The 20,233-nt window shown below is 40.1% G+C and overlaps 1 long non-coding RNA gene across 3 annotated transcripts in view; it reads right to left on the bottom strand.

Annotated features, from left to right (window-relative positions):
• The window catches only part of LOC145510685 (uncharacterized), a 171,146-nt gene that overhangs the window by 27,830 nt on the left and 123,083 nt on the right, over nucleotides 1-20,233 (bottom strand). For 2 of the 3 annotated variants that reach the window (XR_014057215.1, XR_014057216.1), the window contains exons 5-6: nucleotides 10,114-10,300; nucleotides 9,475-9,579 (exon numbers count right to left, since the gene is read on the bottom strand). This is a non-coding gene — a long non-coding RNA (uncharacterized LOC145510685). The remainder of the gene's footprint in view (nucleotides 1-9,474; nucleotides 9,580-10,113; nucleotides 10,301-20,233) is intronic. The other variant, XR_014057212.1, reaches the window with a different exon arrangement.

Genomic DNA, 20,233 nt, shown 5'->3' with positions numbered 1-20,233 from the left:
TTTGTGAATATTATGTCAGCCACAAACTCTCAAATGGTTCCAGAAAAATAGTTATTTGTATTATACTCACAACTCCTCTCTAAGTTTGCAATTTTTTCTAGAGAGAGAGAGAGAGCTCATGAGAGAGAGACCACATTCATATAAACAGATGCTAAAATATATTTGATAAAATTCAGGAATTATTCTTTTAAATTGTAAAAGCAGCTGAATAAATTGACATTTACTTAGCAAATGCATATTTGTTTTGAAGTATGTCTCAAACAAAAAACTAGTATCATGCTTAATAATTAAACATTAAGGTATTCCTATTAAAGTCAGAAACAAAGATGTCCATTATCACCACTATTATCTCCCATTGTCCTTGAATTTCTAGCTAGCACAATAAGACAAAAATAGATATGAAATTCAAATATAAGTTAAAAAACATTTCAAATTAATATGAATGTTTAGTAAGCTCACCAGTTAAATAACACATACACACACAAAAACATAATTTTTCTATAAATCAAGAATAATCTGATAGAAGACTTAATCCAGAATGCATCTACTTATAATGAAATAAAAAGCCAAAAAGCAAATAAACTGAGAAAATTGGGGGAGACAAATATTCTTTGCACTAAAATAACTACTCCAAGCCATCAAGCCATTAAGAAAAAATAAAAATGCCCTAATAGAAAAATGGAAGCAGGTATGAAAAGTTAATTCTCCAAAAGAAGATGGCAATAAACAAGTGAAAAAAATGTTCACTCTTACTAGTTACTAAAATGCAAATTAAAACAAAATATTGCTTGTTTTTGTTCTCCAAACTGTCAAAGATTTTTATGAGTGCAAATGTGTAGAGAAATTGGTATTCTTGCTGTTGCTGGTAACACATCCATATTAGTACAGTATTTCTAGAAGACAATATGACTTATACAAACTAAACTTTAAATATTCTATCTTTTAGTCCAGTAATTTCACTTCTAAAAATTGAAAAATTAACAAAAAATGTAAATATATTTACGTTCTTGACTCACAGACATAGAATACAAACTCGTGGTTACCAAAAGGGAAAGAGTGCGGAAGAGGGATGGATTAGGAGTTTGAGATGAACAGATTTACACTACCTTATATAAAATAGACAAGCAACAAGGATCTACTGTATAGCCTCAGATGGTAAAGAATCCTCCTGCAAAGCAGGAGATCCGGGTTCAATCCCTGGGTTGGGAAGATCCCCTGGAGAAGGGAATGGCAGCCCACTCCAGGATTCTGGAGAATCCCACGGACAGAGGAGCCTTGGTGGGCTAGAGTCCATGGGGTGGCAAAGAGTTTGATGTGACTGAGTATACAGTACATACATAAGGAACTATATTCAATATCTTATAATAACCTATAATTGAAAAGAATCTGAAGAAGAATATATACATATCTACATATATATATAACTGAATCACTTTGCTGTACAAATTAAACTAACAATATTATAAATCAACTATAATTCAATAAATTTTTAAATTTAGGTTCATGGATGTTTATTAAAGCATTATCATAATGACAAAAAAAATCACAACCTAAATGCCCAACAGCAGAGGACTGGTTGACTATAAAATTTTGATATGACTAAATATGCAATTAATAAAAATGTTCTATGAAACATGTTCACAGAGGACAGTTCAGCACTATTGCAAAATGCCATCCACAGTACATATGCATCCCTATGCATAAAAACAATTGGTTTATACATATCAACCTGTTAATAATGGTCATTTTGCTTGTTCACATTTTCCACTTTTCCCAAAATTTATTTCTATAACCAGAGAAGTCATCACATCTTCTTTAAAAAAGAAAAAAAAACAGGTCCAGAAGTGTTCGATAAGTCAATAATACCCAGTGAGAAAAAACAGAGCTTTTTCTTTTTTCAAACTTTTTATTTTGTATTGGGGTATAGCCGATTAACAAACTATTGTGACAGTTTCAGGTGAACAGCGAAGGGACACAGCCATACATACATAAGTTGTCCATTATCCCCCCAACTCCCCTCCCATCCAGGCGGCCACATAACATTGAGCAGAGTTCCTTGTGCTGTACAGTAGGTCCTTGCTGCTTATCCGTTTTAAACATAGCAGTATGTACATGTCCATCCCCAAATCCTCAGCTATCCCTTCCTCGTATCCTTTTCCCTGGCAACCATCAGCTTGTTTTCCAAGTCTGTGAGTCTGTGAGAATAACAGGGCTTTTTCTTATCAACCAAGTTCATTCTGGATCTGAAGTTTCAAGTGACTGCCAACCAACCACAACTGAGGACTCTCTGGAAGGAGTGGAGGTAGGTAATAAGCCCACTTTACATTTTGATGTTTGGACAAAGCTTGGAACGTTGTGTTCAGCTAGGAGAGGTACACTTAAGGTGCACAGTTTTCTGGGAGAACCTGGTTTTCTCTCTGGGGGAGAGACAGAGGATTCTATGATTAACAGCCAAAGGAGATGAAGAGCTTTAATCCATTGAAAAGAAGAATTAAGGGGAAGATGTAAATTGCTCTTCAAATTTTCCAAGTGGCTGTCATGAGAAAGAGATTTGATTCATTATCCTAGTGGTTCCAAAAACAGAAGAAGGATCAATGCACAGAAATTTCCCAGATAGTATCTAGGGACAAGGGAAAACTGTAAGATGGAAGGTGCTCTCTAACTCTCCAGCTTCTCCATCCACTTAGGTTTCCAAAGTCTCCTTTTGCTACTCCTCTTCCACGACCTACTGAATATCCATGTTAATTATTTGTTACTAATGGCAGAAGACCTAAGGATGATTTGTGATAGAGTGGTATAATATGCTTGTAAATTAATATAATCTGATGAATGATTATATTCCATATTGGTGGGAATTTATTGGAGGAGGAATCCTTCTGAAATCCATTGACAGGTAAATGAGCGTGAATGCAACCATGTATACTCTCCTTGAACCCAATGAATGAGAACAAATTAAAAGCTCTGACCCTCCTATCTGATTCTCATTCATCAGTCCTACACTCGAGATGGCAATCTTAGGCTGCCTTCCCATCTTTCAGACTACTGCCGAGGGAAAAATGGCATCCTGCCTTCCAAGCAGCACCTTCACATTATTAGTCCTGTCCTCTAGGACAGCCCTATTAGAGGCATGACCTTCCATCTCTCCATTGCTGATAGTACAAAACTTCTAACAATAGTGGAAACATAATCAGACATCAACATAAGACAAAAACCAGAGCATTTCATGACAACTGGATCTTAAATGATGGGAAAATTAGACTTCATTTCCCTGGTAGCTTTTTCTTCCAGTCTCCCAACTCACAATCCTTTATCCTGTGGAATAACCAACTGCCTCCAGCACTCCATAAACACAAGCCTTTCCACACTTTCCTGTTACTTCCATCTGGAATGCCCTTTAGATTTGTTATTGCCTGGATAACATCTGCCCATCCTTGACTCAGCTCAGGATGCATCTGCTCCTCCAGGCAGCCTTCCTTCAATCCCAGTCTCCATGGCATGCCTCCCTGCTGCATCCTGTTTGAACCTCCACTGTATCAACCTAGACCAAGTGCTGTCCAAGAGAAATCTAACAGGGGCCACGTATATTTAATAGCACAGTTTTTAAAAATTAAAAAGAAACAAGTGAAATTAATTTTAGGTATTTTATTTAGCCCAGCATATCCAGGGCTTCCCTGGTGGCTTAGATGGTAAAGAATCTGCCTGCAATGCAGGAGACCCAGGTTCGATCCCTGGGGTTGGGAAGATTCCCCTAGAGAAGGAAATGGCAACCCACCCCAGTATTCATGCCTGGGAAATTCCATGGACAGAGGAGCCTGGCAGGCTACATTCTAGTATTCTTGCCTGGGAAATCCCATGGACAGAGGAGGTTGTCGGGTTACAGTCCACAGGGTTGCAAAGTCTGACACGACTGAGCAACTAACACACACACAATCCAGAATGTTATCATTTCAACATACTAAAAATTATCTATTAGCTATTTCAAATTCTTTAACCATTTCAAGTCTTCAACCTCCACTGTGTTTTTTACATGTAGCAACATCTCATTTCAGACCAGCCACATTTTAAGAGCTGAATAGTCGCTCATGGCTAGTAATGACTGTGCTAGACAGCCAAACCTTAAACTGAAATAATCTGTTCATGGGTTTGCGTTTGCTCCTGGAAGACAAGCCACTCAAGGACAAGGTCAGTTTCTTGCCTGTGGTTTCATCAGTGTTGCATCAGTGCCTGACATACACTGAGTGTTCAGCTAATGTTTGCTAAACTGACCTAAAGGTATTTTGAGAGAAGGTGGAATTTTAGCAGCTGCTCAAATGAAGAGCAGCTTATGTGTACTTATAATAATAATGGTGATAGGAATAGTGGCTGCTATTTTGGTCTTGGACCTCATGTTCTATGCTTTTTAAATATATTATTTAGTCCTCACAACAACCCCATGTACTAGGTAGCATTATTACCTCCACCTTATGGCTAAAGAAAATTGTCCCAAATCATACTGCTATTAAGTGGAAGAGCCAGGACTTCCTGAAATAGTTACAGAAAAACAAAGCAAATGACAAACACACACCCCATAAAAAATACAAAGTTAAAAGAAAATAAATGATATTCATAGATGTGATAAACCTACTGCATTAGGTAAACCTACTCTTGAATCTCCTTTACCAACTTCACCACCATCTTTTTTGGGGTTTCATGATCTGCTGAGTTTTACCTTATCCACGTGTACCTCTTTCCAAGTTCCTGAACCAGCTCTTTCTGATTTGAAATTACATATCTTTCAAGATTGCCTTCTTAGCTGCTTGCATTCTGCCTGTCTTGTCAACTTGGCAGCGTTTTTCACAAACCACTCCAGTGAACAGTCGTCTTTCTCAATGCCTAAGGCTCTCCCAGGGCATGGAGAGAGAGTGGGGTATAAACTGTTTTCCTCCACACACTTCCCCCAGAGGACCCCTCCATCTCGCTCACATGGCCTGGGGAAAGGAGGGTTGGGAGGGAGGTAAGCCATCACTGCTGATGTGTGCTTTGTGTACGGAAACTAGGCTGAACTGTGCTTAAGAAAAATGATACAGATTTCCAGTTTTGTGTGTGAGTGTGTACAAAAATTCCATTATCTCTAAACCACAGGAACCAGAACCACATCTGGCAAAGGAAATAAAGCTGGAGACGCAAGGAAAGAATAGATTAGGAGAAGCCTTAAAAGCAGACCGCTGCGTTTAGATTTGATGTGGTGGGAAATAAAGATCCCTTGGGGGTTTCTGAGCAAGTGAGTGATGTGATGAAAACAGTGATTAAGGAAGATGAAATGCAAGTGGGACAAATTAAAGGGTGGGACTAGGATCTGCTAGGAGGCAGTCACCCAGGTGCTGGGAGACAGAGACAGTGAGAGAGAAAGCCAGGGGATTAGGAAAGGCAACCGTGATTCTCCATGAATGAACAGACACCATCCTGCAGTCACTTTACTACCAACTTACCACCAGCTCTTTATGCTCTTACCCTATTTGGAAAGGCAAAAATAAACCCACGAGGAGCTGAGTGTTTTCATTAAAATGATAATAAAATGTCATCTCTGTGAATCTAATGGTTTAAATGTATGTGCGCCCTGCTGAGTAAACGGGCTTCACTGTGAGCCAGAGGAACAGTTAGCAGGCAGAAATGGAGCTCAGAGAAACTGATATTAGGCCTTCATTCACAGAATAAACAAATACGGTGAAAACAAAGCAGTTTTTTACGGAGAAAGATAAACATCATATGATATCACTTATATGTGGAATCTAAAAAAATATCAAACAAATAAACTTATTTACAAACCAGAAACAGACTGAGACATAGGAAAACAAATTTGTGATTACCAAAGAGGGAAGGGGGGGATAGGAGCAGGAGGGATAAATAGGAGTTTGGGAATAAGAGATTCACACAATTATATATAAAACAGGTAAATAACAAAGTCCTACTATATGTGTCATCTCACATGCTAGTAAAGTAATGCTCAAAATTCTCCAAGCCAGGCTTCACAAATACGTGAACCGTGAACTTCCAGATGTTCAAGCTGGTTTTAAAAAAGGCAGAGGAACCAGAGATCAAATTGCCATTATCTGCTGGATCATCGAAAAAGCAAGAGAGTTCCAGAAAAACATCTATTTGTGCTTTATTGACTATGCCAAAGCCTTTGACTGTGCGGATCACAATAAACTGTGGAAAATTCTGAAAGAGATGGGAATACCAGACCATCTGACCTGTCTCTTGAGAAACCTGTATGCAGGTCAGGAAGCAAGTTAGAAATGGACATGGAACAACAGACTGGTTCCAAATAGGAAAAGGAGTACATCAAGGCTGTATATTGTCACCCTGCTTATTTAACTTATATGCAGAGTACATCATGAGAAACGCTGGGCTGGAAGAAACACAAGCTGGAATCAAGATTGCCGGGAGAAATATCAATAACCTCAGATATGCAGATGACACCACCCTTATGGCAGAAAGTGAAGAACTAAAGAGCCTCTTGATGAAGGTGAAAGAGGAGAGTGAAAAAGTTGGCTTAAAGCTCAACGTTCAGAAAACTAAGATCATGGCATCTGGTCCCATCACTTCATGGGAAATAGATGGGGAAACAGTGGAAACAGTGTCAGACTTTATTTTTTTGGGCTCCAGAATCACTGCTGATGGTGACTGCAGCCATGAAATTAAAAGACGCTTACTCCTTGGAAGGAAGGTTATGGCCAATCTAGGTAGCATATTTAAAAGCAGAGACATTACTTTGCCAACAAAAGTACGTCTAGTCAAGGCTATAGTTTTTCCAGTGGTCATGTATGGATGTGAGAGTTGGACAGTGAAGAAAGCTGAGTGCTGAAGAATTGATGCTTTTGAACTGTGGTGTTGGAGAAGACTCTTGAGAGTCTTTGGACTGCAAGGAGATCCAATCAATCCATCCTAAAAGAGATCAATCCTGGGTGTTCATTGAAAGGTCTGATGTTGAAGCTGAAACTCCAATACTTTGGGCACCTCATGCGAAGTGTTGACTGATTGGAAAAGACCCTAATGCTGGGTAGGATTGGGGGCGGGAGGAGAAGGGGACAACAGAGGATGAGATGGTTGGATGGCATCACTGACTCGATGGACATGGGTTTGGGTGGACTCCGGGAGTTGGTGACGGACAGAGAGGCCTGGCGTGCTGCAATTCATGGGGTTGCAAAGAGTCGGACACGACTGAGTGACTGAACTGAACTGAACTATATAGCACAGGAAACTATATTTGATATCTTCTGATAACCTATAATGGAAAAGAATCTGAAAAAGAATATATACGATATACAATGCTTTTGAATTGTGGAGCTGGAGAAGACTCTTGCAAGTCCCTTGAGCAGCAAGGAGATCACATCAGTCAATTCTAAAGGAAATCAATTCTGAATATTCATTGGAAGGACTGATGCTAATACTTTGGCCACCTGATGTGAAGAGTCGATGCATTGGAAAAGACCCTGATGCTGGGAAAGATTAAAGGCAAAAGGAGAAGCAGGTAGCAGAGGATGAGATAGTTAGATAGCATTACTGACTCAATGGATATGAATTTGAGCAGTGGGAGATAGTGAAGGACAGGGAACCCTGGCGAGTTGCAGTCCATGGAGTCGCAAAGAGTTGGACACGACTTAGCAACTAAACAACAATATATATATTTTATATATAAAACCGAATCACTTTGCTGTACACCTGAAACTAATACAACATTGTAAATAAACAATACTGCAATTAAAAAAATCCTTTAAAGCAGCCTCTTCTGGATGTAGCCCATAGGACAGAGTACACTTGGCTATCCCACAGGGGCAGTCCCAGCCAAGAGTGCCTCGAACTTATTGCCCTACAGGACTCTGAAAGCATCCTTTCTAAGTCAGATTCCACAGTGTTAGAAATCCATAAGGAACTTGGGTTAACCAACACTTTTTGGCAATGCCCTATGCCCTAAGTCATCATGTGCTCTAATACTGGCTGCAATTTTAAAGAGTCCAGAGATGCAAACATTCTTTTCACTCAAGTTTAGATCTGGAAAGAGACTTGAGAACATCTAAACCCATAGTTTCAGAGTATTTTTGAGCTGCACACAATGGAAATACAATGGAAATATTGAAATGGGCTCCTTGGGTTGGGACCGTGGTAAAAGGCCTCAGATTCCACCTCCTCATTCTCCTCCTTTTGCTCCCCTAAACCCCACTCTCCCCACAGCTTACACACAATAGAACAGAACCTGAAGCCCTCCTCAGGACTTTGGGACTGAAGGTAAAGTAGTCTGCAAAACACTGAAGAATCTAGTATTTTGTTTTATTTCGACTTCTTGTGACAGATGAAAAAATTGAAACCCAGAAAGCTAAAACGAAATTTCCATTTCCAGCCACTAAATAACTCAAAAAGCTGCCTCTTAGAAACCCCTAGAATGCTGGCTATATGCAAACATTCATTTAAATGCATCAAATGAACTCACAAAGGCATAAACTCCTCAATTTGAAAATGAGTATAACCTATGACCCAGCAATTTCATGGCCAAGTATGTGTCCCAGAACAGTATGGAGATGAACTACTGAGTCATGGAATCACTTTAGTAAATTGCAAACAGCCTATTTTTTTGGTATGTGAAATAGACTAAATCAAACTGGATCATAGCCGAATAGACAAAAAGAGTGTTATTTTGAGGAACTTTTTTTCCACATACAGTGTATACACAGATACACAGAAATGTACACTTGTATGTTCTGGGTTTCTACATAAAGTATATGTTTTACTGCGTTGCTGCTGCTGCTAAGTCGCTTCAGTCGTGTCCAACTCTGTGCGACCCCGTAGACAGCAGCCTACCAGGCTCTGCCATCCCTGGGATTCTCCAGGCAAGAACAATGGAGTGAGTTGCCATTTCCTTCTCCAATGTTTTACTATGGGTATAGACAAAACATTTTTGAGAAGCTTTTGTATGTTAGTACAGAAAATGAACAAGAACACTGGTCAAAACATTGCTTACCATAGTGCAAAATTAGAAACAATCTAATTACTCATCAACAGGAGAATGGAGATAGATAGATAAACAGGTAGACTGATGTCTGTTCACAAATCATTAGAATATATACTAGTTAAAATGAATGGACCAGAGATTTGTTGCTGAAAGCTAATGCTAAATTCATTAAAAAAGCAAGTTGCAGAATGATATGTAGATCAAGTTTTAAGTTTTAAAACATCCAAAACAAAGAGTACCCACTGTTGAAAGATACATGTGTATACAGAAAAATTACAAAAGATGCAAATTCAGGACAGTGTTAATCTCCAGGGTGGGAGGAAGGGAATCTGGGATAAAGGAGGAATCCACAAAGAGTTAAGTCTGAAGTGAACTCATCCCAATGTTGGGGTTGCTTAGAACTCGACAGCACACATAGTTTTGTTATTGTAGTCTCCCTAATTTTTGTTGTTGATTAAAAAAATATTTTATAAGTCACAGATACTTACCTGAGACCAGATGGCTGATTGGTGGGATCACCTGGAAAAGCTAGGCAGGACCCTGAATCTGATTTCCAATTCAGTCCTCTTCCCACATGACTCCCAATTCAGGATCTGTTTGCAAATGAAGGATTTGCATCATTTTGGCGTGAATCTTAGCAACTTATTTTTACCTGAGAGATACTGTTCCCTACAGTCCACCAAGGCCACATTTGCTCTGACTAGAAATAGTACAAAGCACACTTGCTCTGTGAGGCAGAGCTGTTGCTTCACAGCTTGTCACTTGGCTCTGTTTTCCAACTTCGTTCATGCACTGAAACAAAACACTGAGCCACTGAAAGGTCGGTAGAAAGATGATCTAAACATGCAGAAAGTATAAGGAAAAAGAGAAAGAAAAACAGAAAGAGGAGAGGGAAGACTCAGCTGCATGTGAGGATCTAGACAAAGTCAGGGGTCACCATCAAATTAAAGTCAGAATACTGCTAAGGAACCATAAAACACACAGAGAGGGTTATTTTAGAAGATGGAAAGAACTTGAAATAATAGCATTTCATACCTTTCACAATCTAATACACAATCGAATGGGAGGGGGTTTACTAACATTTTTTCTAGTCTATTTTAAGACAAAAACAAAAACACAAATGATACCTTGGCAATGGCTGGAGAGTCTTATGCAGAGATTTATCATGTCTGAGAAAAGTTCATGGCAGTGGTTTTTATCATTGTATCCTTTATACTCTTCAAGTTACATAAGAGGCTCTTTCTTCTTTTTCTCCTCTAAGCATAACTTCTGGGTCAGCTTTAGCTTTTCGAGTGCATAAGCCAGAGCTTTCTGCTGTTCAAAAAGAAGATAACTCTTGCAGTAGAGCACCAGGAATACATCTTACTCTGGAGTCAAGCATTAAACTGTATGGGAATATGTTTTTAGACGTTTCTCACCCTGGAATGCCTATCCGTTATCATGAGCTATGAACGTATTCTTTTCAAGACTTCACTGGCAGTTCAGTGGCTAAGATTCCACACTCCCAATAGAGGGGGCCTGGGTTTGATCCTTGGTCAGGGAACTAAGATTCTATGTACCACAACTAAAGATCCCCCATGCCACAATTAAAATTTGGAGCATTCAAATAGCTAAATAAATTTTTTTAAAAAGAGAGAGAGAGATTACTCTTTTCATACTGCTGGAGAAAACTCAGACCTGTGATAGAATTCCTTCTGTTGTCCTGAGAGCAAATGTAACAACAACTAACATTTACTCTTCTAAATATTTGACCTCATTTAGTCATCACCACCTTCTCAGGAAGACACTACTGCTACCCCATTTTGTAGATAAGAAAACTGAGATACTGGAAGGTTAAATATAATAATATCCTTCAGGTCACCCAGAAGAAGTGGTAGGGCTGGGATTTGAACCCAGCCAGTTGGTTCTAACAGCCTAGGCTTCTATGCGCCACTCTGAAGGTGGTTATTGAAATGACAGCACCAGGTTATGTTACAGCCAGGAGCCTTTGCTTCAGATATAGGAACTTTCAAGAGGGAAGTATTTACACACTAGTGAAGGTGACATCAGAATCCTTTCCTTACGGCTCGTAGCAACCTAAAGCATTGGCTTTGAGGCTCCTGTGTACTCTACCCCATCGAAGTTATGGCTAATTTCTGTTATGTTCCTCAATCCCTAGAGAATGAAAGTAATGGTGGATTTGGAAATTATATTAGATAAAAGTCAGAAGGCTTAAGTTTGAGTTCAGTATTGCCACTTACTAACTAAATGGGTGCATTTTCCTCCTCTGTGAAATGAGAAAAAGAATGCCTGCTATATAGGGTAGTGAGAGTGGAACCAGACCGAGGCAAGGAGAACTGTGTGTGATTGTACACTTTCACATTGTTGACCCAGGAATTTTTTTCCCTTTGTTCCATAAGTCAAAGCTAAACAACAGAATGATGTAAACATCTGTGAAAGACCCATGTGGATACCCAAAAACTTTCTAATGTAAAATTAATGTTAACTTTGGTTAAGTCATTTTTCCTTTTTATTTTTCATCTCTTAAGAGGAGGGATATTGATCACTGAAGTCTCTTCCAACTTTGATATTTCGTAATCCATTTCATCCTAGATCTAGGAGAAGCCAGCCAGGGATTTTACTTACTTTTAAAATTAATTTATTTTAAATGAAACAATGATGAATATTTTTAATGATAAAAGGCATAATTCCACAAAGAATATAGACATCTTACACCATTAGACACCTTAACAGCAAAGAAACAAAGATACATAAAGCAAAAATCAGAAGAAATATAAGGGAGAAGAAAAAATATATAATCATAGACATACTAACATTTCTCTGAGAATATTTTATCAACTGCAGAAAAAATAAGAATAGGAGCATCATGAATGATGTCACTAATAATTTAAATATAATAGATTTATATTTAATTTATTTAACCATATCCTACACAAATATATATAAAATTTTTTATCTCACACGTTGTTATTAGAAAATAATGAGCCAGGGCTTTTAAATGGTAGTTTGGCTACTTGCAGTCCGCCTTACCTCCTAAAGTGAACACATACCTAACATCTGACCAGTCATATAGGATCCATGAGAAAATCTGACAGCTCTAATAATTAATTGCCCCCAAGTTCAAGTGTTACTGCTACTGCTAAGTCACCTCAGTCATGTCCAACTATGTGCAACTCCATAGATGGCAGCCCAGCAGGCTCCGCCGTACCTGGGATTCTCCAGGCAAGAACACTGGAGTGGGTTGTTCAAGTGTTAAGGAGAGTTGAATTCTACACCAGAACTAGGTGGATATCTGGTTTAGCTGGCAACCTCACAGAAGTAGGGGTGGTGGCATTCCAACACATTTGTTCTGGGTCATGCCAGACATGCAAGAAATGCCAGATAGGATGACCTTGGAGGGTGCTTCAAGCCCTACGATCTCATGTGACTGCTTCACTGATAAGTATCACTTGAAAATGATGTTGGGTATGACCAGCTACAGCAAGCTGGGAGCCAGAGCCAGGTCTTTCCACAGAGACACATCAAATGTGGCCAGTGTAACTCGAGGAAGTGACTGGAGCATGGTCTTAAAGCAGCTGTCTGCCAGCCCTTCCAATGGAGGGCCGATCCATTCCAGGGGAAGCCAGCCCCCCAGGGAGTCTATGCACTGCACTGAGAACAATGGTCCATTCACCAAGGGCAAGGGCATTATCAGTCACTCCAATCACAGTCTGTTACCCAGGCTTCCTGCCCCCAGCCATCCCATCCTAGCCTGAAGCAGATGCTGGGAACAGTCACCCCATCAGCAGCCTTGAGATCCATCACAATGCCCGTGAGCTGAGTGGCGGGAACAGTTATAATGAGATAAGCATGGGTGGCCTCCCGAATCACCATGCACTAGACACCCATTAATAATTCAGTCCGTGTATCCAGCCCACCATGCTCACCCTGCCAAGGGCCTCTGCACTGGCCATTCCCTTTGGAAAAGCTTGGTCCCTGGGTCTCATACAGCTGGCACCTTTATGCAATTCAAGTTTTATTTCCAGTGTTACTTTCTTAAGTCTTCTATGCTCACACTCTCCCAGACTCTCTATCACAACACTGTTTTATATTTCATATAGCACTTCTAACTACTTGGAAATGATTCTGTTCATTTATCTTTCTGGTTTATTATCTATTTCCCCTTTAGAATGTTAATTTAATGAGAACTGAAATCTCCTCAGTCTTCTCCAATCTATTCCCAACATGTAGAAAAATATCTAGCAGATAATAAGGGATTGATAAAAAATTAGTAAAACTAATGTATGAGTTAATGAGTTAATTCTATCTAGGACAGGTGTGTCCTGGTGCCAAGAGGGCTCCCCTCACCGTGCTCTGCCACGGTAGTAAGATTTCAAGGCTCCAGGGGAGATTTCGTAGACACCGCTGAATATGTCCCCATTTCCTGAGCCATCTCTGTCTTCTCCCCCATTAAAGCTCTGAGAATCACTCTTTGATCTGTAGGAACTGGCTCCCAACATCTATATTTATCCTATATAACTTCTTCACTTAGGAATGATTTAGGCTGCAAGTAACAACAATAATAACAACCTATTATAGTGCACTGCAATGTCAACAAATGAATCATTTTCTCAAGAACCAATCAAGAGGTATTGGGTCTGGTGTCAGTGTGACAGATCTATTATATAGACATCTTGGCTTTCTCTCCTTTAAACCCCCTACTTCTAGTACACACCTTTTATCTGGTGCTTGTCACATCACAGTCATATTATGGCACCACTAGGCATCATGTCTGAACCCCAAAGAAGGGGAAAAACAAAGGGAGAAAAAGCCATGCCATGTGAATTTGTTGTTCCTTCTTACTGGGAAAACAAAAGCTCTCTCAGAATCCATATCCAGCCCTTTTCTATTTACATCTCCTGCCCTAGTATTGGGTCTCAAGGCCATCTTCAGACCAGTTCCTGACACAGGGCAGTGAGATCACAGTGACTGGTTTAGACTGTCACATCATATCTCCTGGGGCTGGAGAAGGGGCCCACTTTCTATGAGATCAAGATGTTGCCACATGCTCCTGAACCAACAGATACATCATAACTAAATGACCTTAGAGGGGACATTTCACCCAAAATTAGAGCTGAGACTCTGGGAAACTGAGAGTGGAAATAAGACCCGTTGAGCCATCATGTTTCTGAACTTTCTGAATATTTGACTCTTCCAAGTGTTTAAATTCCATCATATGTGCAAATAGCTACCCAATATATTCTCTTTTTTCCTTAAGCTGGATCAAAGATTGTTTCTGTTATTCAACACCAAAGGGTCTTTGTTACAGGAGCATCTAAACACCGGCATCCAGCAAGGCCAATCAGGCGGAATGGTTGCTTCAGGGTGTCAGACATTCCACTCCTATCCCCCTCAGGAAAGGCAGCCCTTTGGACCAAACACTCTGCTCCCCTCAAGGTGACCCACAAGCTTAGACATTATGTCATCAGCCTGACAACTTCCTCCTCTTCACCTTCAGACTATATTTGCTAAGGTCCCCAGTAGACAGGGAGGTTTGCTGGGCACTAAAGGCCTGCCTCATGACAGAGGGGTGGGGTTTGCACAATAACACCCATGCTAACTGGTGGAGATGTCACATCTCACATCTATGGTATCAGAGCTTCTGATTATGAGCCCAGTACTTTTTTTTTTTAAGCTATCTGATTATCCAGGACACACACATACACTCTCCCTTTCTCTCACATGTGGTTGTGTTAGTCGCTCAGTTGTGTCCGACTCTTTGTGACCCCATGGGCTATAGCCCGCCAGGCTCCTCTGTCCATGGGATTCTTCAGGCAAGAATACTAGAGTAAGTAGCCTTTTTCTTCTCCAGGGGTTTTTCCCAACCCAGGAATCAAACCCAGGTCTCTGGCATTGTAGATGGATTCTTTACTATCTGAGCTATCAGGGAAGCCATATATACACACACAAAACAGTCATCCACCCCCCACAGTTAAGAAAGATCTTCATGAGTGAAAAACCTAGCTAGGTTATTTTAGTACTCCATCTCTGCTAATCAGCCACAAGGAATATTTCGCAGAAATTACAAGGATTATGAGTCACTCAAGGATCCAGAGAGAGAGATCTCTGCAGCTCTCTTGCTATATTACCTATAAACTTGATCTAAGTTCTTTTATTTTTTGCCACACCAGACAGCATGTGGGATCTTAGTTCACCAAACAGGGATCGAACTCCTGTCCCCTGCATTGGAAGCATGGAGTGTTAACCACGGAACCACCAGGGAAGTCTCACCAAATTCTTTTCCGGTGTATATATTTCTTTGACTCAAGCAAGTTTTGTACAAGATTTCTCAAAATGTGCTGCTTACATCTTACAGGTTTACATGAACAAATGGTTCCCTGCTCAGAAGACTTTGGAAACACCTGAATAAAGGAAGTTCAGTGCTGCTTCTTGCAAGATGCTGCCAAGCCTTCAATATTGCAATATGCATGATGAATAGCTAAAAGAGGGATGCAGTGTGTGGCATCTTCCAGATTTCTTTAACCACTAAAATTTCCTCCTTGGTGTATATTGAAAGGCTGGTGATGCAATAGATATGCTTTGGTAAACTGCTAGAAGGGAGGAGTACAGAGGGCAAATCCTAGAAATGAATACCTCTTTGGCTCAGACGGTAAAGAAGCCACCTGTAATGTGGGAGACCTGGGTTCAATCCCTGGGTTGGGAAGATCCTCTGGAGAAAGGAATGGCTACCTACTCCAGTATTATTACCTGGAGACTTCCATGGACAGAGGAGCTACAGTCCATGGGGTCACAAAGAGTTGGACACAACTAAGCAACTAACACTTTCACTTCACTACCTCTTTTAAATACCAAGAGGCATAATCTAAGAGTTGGTGAAGTAGGCCATGTGCAGATTTATGTGTAGCCCTATTGGATATCAGTAGATAATTAGAAATGCCACCTCATCTGCTGTTCCCAAGTTCTACATCACATTGGCCAACCTGGGTGGAAAGTCTGAGAGAGAGTGCACTTTTGTTCTTGGGCTGATTATGTTAATGTTATGATCAGAGGATCATCAGGTTTCCCTCCTTCAAAATGAGGATGTTAGGCCATGTGAGAACAGGGAGAATGTGGTTGTCACCAAAGAGTCCAACACCCCATTATTTTTTTTCTGTTCCGACCTTTAATCAAAGCAGTTTTCATAAATGCAAGGATAAGCAAACCACATTGACCTTGGTGATGAGATATATGAACTAAAAACTTCTAAAACAAATTTGTCTTATTTAAATCCACCTTTTCTAAAAGACCACTTGGTATAACCTAACAAAAATAACCTGTCTTGTGCAAACATTTTGCTAAGATATCTGGTGCCACTTGGGCTGCTTTATAACCATCGTAGGCTTTCAGCATCCCTACACTGACAAAATGATTTTAGGAGAATTAAATGGCAGGATTGGTAATTGTTCTGCCAAAGCTTTATCCATAGGACATCTAGAAGGAAAACTTACTTCCCTGGAAGCCTTTTCGCAGGGACAGAGAGATCCAAATAAAGAGGAAAATAACTGCACAAATGCATTTATCAACACAATGTTATGTTATAAACTGCAATTTATAGAATAAGTATGGGAGAACCTAACACTCTAAGGTTCAATAATTTCAGTGATGTAATGCAAATTTCATTACTTATCTTTATCCCCAAGATGACTATTTTCAGGCTTTATTAATAAGGATCCTTACTATCTGAAATTTACTTTGACCTTATATTTCATCTAAATTGAGTCATTTGAAATGTCTGAGAAAATACAAGGTTCAAGTCACATCCCTGTACCCTACCTCTGTGAAAAATAAAACGGTTTTCTTTGCATCCATGGGAACAAGAATGTTAAATGGCACATGGTGTAGTAAGGGTGAAAAATACCTAACAAAGGCATCAAAAGATCAATATTCCAGTCTGTCTTTAGACAGCTATTGTTATGAGTTGAACTGTGTCCTTCCACCAAATTCATACCTTGGAATCCTAAGCCCTAGTACCTTAAAATTTGACTTTCTTTTGGAGATAGAGTCTTTATAGAGATAATCAAATTAAAATGAGGTCATGAAGGTGGGCCTTCATCCAGTATGAATGGTGGACTTCTAAGAGGAGGAAATTTGGACAGACACACATAAGTGGGAATGTGGTGAGAACAGATACGGAGAAGATGGCCACTGATAAGCCAAGGAGAGAGGAAGCCTGGAATAGGTCCTTCCTTCACAGTCATCAGAAGAAACCACCCCTGCCAACACCTTGGCTTTGGACTTCTAGCCTCCAGCACTGGGAGAATACAGAAAATACATTTCTGTTGTTTAGTCCAGGCAGTTGTTGGTACTCTGTGACCAAGCCCTGGCAAATGAATACAGCTGTGTTCTTAGCCAAGTCTTCTAATATTTCTGTCTCAGTTGCCTCATCTATAGCATTAGGAAGTAGATGAGCTTTGAAATTGCTTTTATCTCCAATAGTTAATGATCAAGGATGAAGGAAATGGCAACCCACTCCAATATTCTTGCCTAGGAAATCCCATGAACAGAGCAGTCTGGCAGGCTACAGTCTATGGGGTCGCAAAGAGTCGGACACTACTGAGCAATTAACACTTTAACTTTCAAGAATGGACATACACTCTCATCAGTTCTTCTGAGATGTAAACATGCACCATCTTCTGAGAAAAGCTTTCCCTCTTGTCTATAGATCAGTGGATTACAGACAAGCTGACATCATCTTTGATAATCCTGTCTGGTCATCCTAATTCATATTTAGGTAATGACTCTGGGAAGCAAAATAAGCAAGATAGGAGGATCAAAGTTACTCTGTTGAAAGGCTACAAACTTATAAGCTAATATCTTTCTTCAAGAAATTCATCATTTGTTAGATAATTAGTGGGAAGGCGCTATATAATGAAGGGAGCTCAACTCATTGCTCTGTGATAACCTACACAGATGGGATGGGGAGTGGGAGGGAGGTTCAAGAGAGAGTGGATTTATGTATACTTATGGCTGATTCTGCCCTTATGACAGAAAGTGAAGAGGAACTAAAGAACCTTTTGATGAAGGTGAAAGAGGAGAGTGAAAAAGCTAGCTTAAACTCAACATTCAAAAAACTGAGATCATGGCATCTGGTCCCATCACTTCATGGCATAGAGATGGGAAAACAATGGAAACAGTGAAAGATTCTATTTTCTTGGGCTTGAAAATCACTGTGGACAGTGATTGCAGCCATGAAATTAAAAGATGCTTGCTCTTTTAAAAAAGCTATGACAAACCTAGACAGCGTATTAAAAAGCAGAGATATTACTTTGCCAACAAAGGTCTGTTGAGTCAAAGCTATGGTTTTTCCAGTAGTCATGTATGGGTGTGAGAGCTGGACCATAAAGAAGGCTGAGCACTAAAGAATTGATGGTTTCAAACTATGGTGTTGGAGAAGACTCTTGAGAATCCTTTAGACTGCAAGGAGATCAAACCAATCAATCCTAAATGATATCAACCCTAAATATTCACAGGAACCCTAAATATTCAGAATGACGCTGAAGCTAAAGCTCCAATACTTTGGCCACCTGATGTGAAGAGCCGACTCACTGGAAAAGACCCTGATGTTGGGAAAGATTGAAGACAAGAGGAGAAAGGGATGACAGAGGATGAGGTGGTTGGATGGCATCATCGACTCAACAGATATGAGTTTGAGCAAGCTCCGGGAGATGGTGAAGGACAGAGAAGCCTGGTGTGCTGCAGTTCATGGGGTTGCAAAGAGTCAGACATGACTGAGGGACTGAACAACAACAACAATGGCTGATTTACATCAGAAGAAACCAACAGAACATTGTGAAGCAATTATCCTCCAATTAAAAATAAATTAGTAAAAGAAATTCATCATTTGAAAAAACTGGCTTCTAACAGTTTCAAAGAAGGTGCTCTGGTGGGTTCAGATGAAAAGATCAATAACAAATGTAAATCTCATGACATGGTTCCCTATGTTAGAACCTCTGTAGAGTAAACAAAAAAGCACACATTTTGTGCTGTCTTCACATCTCATTTCTGGGTGTTCTTTCTTCATTTCCCCCACCTCTCACTCCAGTGTTTATTATGAGAGAAAAAGATGTTTCAGGCATAACTGTTGAACTTCTGGGTGCTACTAACCTGTTCCATCTCAGCACATGCAAAGATGGGATCAATAAAGGACAGAAATGGTATGGACCTAAAAGAAGCAGAAGATATTAAGAAGAGGTTGCAAGAATACACAGAAGAATTGTACAAAAAAGTTCTTCATGACCCAGACAATCACAATGGTGTGATCACTCACCTAGAGCCAGACATCCTGGAATGTGAAGTCAAGTGGGCCTTAGGAAGCATCACAGGAACAAAGCTAGTTGAGGTGATGGAATTCCAGTTGAGCTATTTCAAATCCTGAAAGATGATGCTTTGAAAGTGCTGCACTCAATATGCCATCAAATATGGAAAACTCAGCAGTGGCCACAGGATGGGAAAAGGTCAGTTTTCATTCCAATCCCAAAGAAAGACAATGCCAAAGAATGCTCAAACTACCGCACAGTTGCACTCATCTCACACACTAGTAAAGTAATGTTTAAAATTCTCCAAGCCAGGCTTCAGCAATATGTGAACCGTGAACTTCCAGATGTTCAAGCTGGTTTTAGAAAAGGCAGAGGAACCAGAGATCAAATTGCCAACATCCGATGGATCATCAAAAAAGCAAGAGAGTTCCAGAAAAACAACCATTTCTGCTTTATTGACTATGCCAAAGCCTTTGACTGTGTGGATCACCACAAACTCTGGAAAATGCTGAAAGAGATGGGAATACCAGACCGCCTGACCTGCCTCTTGAGAAACCTGTATGCAGGTCAGGAAGCAACAGTTAGAACTGGACATGGAACAACAGACTGGTTCCAAATTGGGAAAGGAGCACGTCAAGGCTGTATATTGTCACCCTGCTTATTTAACTTGTATGCAGAGTACATCATGAGAAATGCTTGGCTGGAGGAAGCACAAGTTGGAATCAAGATTGCTGGGAGAAATATCAATAACCTCAGATATGCAGATGACACCACCCTTATGGCAGAAAGTGAAGAAGAACTAAAGAGAGCCTCTTGATGAAAGTGAAAGAGGAGAGTGAAAAAGTTGGCTTAAAGCTCAACATTCAGAAAACTAAGATCACGGCATCTGGTCCCATCACTTCATGGCAGATAGATGGGGAAACAGTGGAAATAGTGGCTGACTTTGTTTTTC

Source organism: Giraffa tippelskirchi, chromosome 1 (genome assembly GCF_054371585.1).
Source record: "Giraffa tippelskirchi isolate mGirTip1 chromosome 1, T2T-mGirTip1v1.2.pri, whole genome shotgun sequence".
Classification (NCBI taxonomy): Eukaryota; Metazoa; Chordata; class Mammalia; order Artiodactyla; family Giraffidae; genus Giraffa; species Giraffa tippelskirchi.
Note: the sequence above shows the minus strand (reverse complement) of the source record. Positions and strands in the feature narration are given on the sequence as shown.